Source organism: Scylla paramamosain, chromosome 11, assembly GCF_035594125.1.
Source record: "Scylla paramamosain isolate STU-SP2022 chromosome 11, ASM3559412v1, whole genome shotgun sequence".
NCBI lineage: Eukaryota > Metazoa > Arthropoda > Malacostraca > Decapoda > Portunidae > Scylla > Scylla paramamosain.
The window spans coordinates 26,161,023-26,163,522 of NC_087161.1; the positions used below are offsets into that span (position 1 = coordinate 26,161,023).

Sequence of the window (2,500 nt, forward strand, 5' to 3'; positions counted from 1 at the left end):
GAGAGAGAGAGAGAGAGAGAGAGAGAGAGAGAGAGAGAGAGAGAGAGAGAGAGAGAGAGAGAGAGAGAGAGAAATATATTGTGAATCATACTAAAATTATACACATTATACCGAAAATTAGCATGTGTTTAAGAGAGAGAGAGAGAGAGAGAGAGAGAGAGAGAGAGAGAGAGAGAGAGAGAGAGAGAGAGAGAGAGAAATAAAACCCATTCTCTCTTTTTTTTACACACGTCTCAAATATTTTTGCAGCCTAGAAAGACGAAAATATTAACAACTCTCGTTTTGCACTTGCCTTATAAACATTTCTTCAACTTACAAAGACCACAATATACTTCCTACCTTCTTCTGGAGCTTCGTTAAAAAAGAAAGAAAGAAAGAAAATAAATAAATAAACTCTCTATTGTACTTCTCATAAACAGTTCCCCAACATACAAAAGACAAAAATTAACTTCGCACATTTTCTTTTCTTTTCTTTTATTTTTATTTATTTATTTTTTTGCAGCTCACATAGAAGACACAAGACCTAACCTCCCATTACCTTCCACACAAGCGATATAAGTAGTTCTCCAGCATACAAAGACCAGAATTAACCTTTTTTTATTTATTTATTTTATTTTTTTTTTTTATGTATGTATCCGTGCAATCTTGACAGCGCTCTGAATGTTACAAAGACAAGCACAGCAGCCAGGCAGGTACTCAGCAACACTCTGTTCCCTCACCACGACTATTTTCAAAGGCCACACAGATTAGCCGAGTTCTCAAGAGTGTTTCTCCTGTTGGTAGTGTAGTGATCTTTTTACTCTACCACTAGAATCTTAAAAACTCGTGGTTTATTAAAAAGGCCTGTATTTTAAAGGGCTATGTTCTCTCACCACGGGTTCTCAAGAGTGTTTCTCCTGTTGATAATATAGGGATGTTAATCTGCCACTAGAATCTTTAAAACCCTTAAAAACTCGAGTAGCTTATTAAAAAGGCATGTATTTTAAAAGGCTCTGTCCCCTCACCACGACTATTTTCAAAGGCCACACATGGTTAGCCGGGTTCTCCAGAGTGTTTCTCCTGTTAATAATGTAGAAATCTTGCCACTATAATCTTTAAAACTCACTTAAAAACCCACGTAATTAATTGGTCCGTATTTTAAAAGGATCTGCTCTCTCACCACGGGTTCTGAAGAGTGTTTCTCCTGTTAATAATGTAGAAATCTGGTTAATCTGCTACCAAAACCATAAAAAAACACCCTTTAAAAACCCTACTCTTACTATGATTATTTTCAAAGTGTTTCTCCTGTTAGTAATGTAGATACCTTGTTAATCTGCCACTAGAACCATAAAAACATCCTTAAAAAACTGCTCTCGTCAACCTGGTTCTCCTGTTAGTAATATAAAAATCTTAATCTGCCACTAGAATCATAAAAATCACCCTTAAAAAAACACACTGCTCTCGTTAGCCCGGTTCTCCTGTTAGTATTATAAAAATCTTGTTAATCTGCCACTAGAACCATAAAAACACCGTTAAAAAGAAAACTCTGCTCTCGTCAGCCTGGTTCTCCTGTTAGTAATATAAAAATCTTGTTGATCCGCCAATACAACCATAAAGAAACACCACCAAAAATCTGTGCAACTTTACCTAGAGCCTTCTGAAAGCTGCGGAGGTGTGGCCAGAAGTGATGCAGAATGTGATCTTAGAAAAAGACACGGTGGGGAACTTCGGCCAAGCTCACGAGGGAGGAAAAAGAGAACTGTCACGCATCACACGCCACCTGTCATCAAGCAGCAAAACGACAGTCATGAACAGGTGACGCACTGCATACTTACACACATACATACACACACACACACACATACTTACACACATACATACACACACACACACATATACACAAGAAGGTCAAAGGAAGGACAGATATATTTTGAAAAAGTTACCATGATAAACAAAATTTTTATAGGAAAATAAGAGAGAAAAAAATAAAATAAATAAACTGCAAGAAAAGAAGGACAGGAAGCGAAGTAAAATGCCTTGTAGATAAGTTAGTAGTAGTAGTAATAGTAGTAGTAGTAGTAGTAGTAGTAGTAGTAGTAGTAGTAGTAGTAGTAGTAGTAGTAGTAGTAGTAATAATAATAATAATAATAATGATAATAATAACAAGAAAAACAACAACAACAACAACAACAACAACAACAACAACAACAACAACAACAACCCTGCTGGAAAGGATGGCAATTAGAAAAAAAAAGAAAAAAAAAAGACGAACAAGAAGAAATTCGGAAGAAGGGAAGAAGAAGGAACAGAACAACAACAAAAGATACAAATACTCGAAATGAAACAAGGAGAGAGAAAAAAAAAGAAAAAAAACGAAAGAAAGATGCAAATAAAAGGAAAACAAAGACAAAAAAAAGGAACGTTGGTAATAAGAGAAGGATAAAGATGAGGTTGAGAGGAGAGAAGGAAGGTGAGAAGCAGGGTAGGCTAACAGAAGGACACCATAGGATAACAGGCAGTA

At 36.0% G+C, this 2,500-nt stretch overlaps 1 protein-coding gene across 2 annotated transcripts in view; it reads right to left on the bottom strand.

The window, feature by feature from the left end:
* Nucleotides 1–2,500, bottom strand: part of LOC135105111 (serine-rich adhesin for platelets-like) — a 101,024-nt gene that overhangs the window by 86,913 nt on the left and 11,611 nt on the right. The window contains exon 2 of one of the 2 annotated variants that reach the window (XM_064013115.1): nucleotides 1,627–1,759. The exons of the other annotated variant lie outside the window; for it this stretch is intronic. The gene's annotated coding sequence lies outside the window, so the exon portion shown is untranslated. The remainder of the gene's footprint in view (nucleotides 1–1,626; nucleotides 1,760–2,500) is intronic. 2 annotated transcript variants of the gene reach the window in all.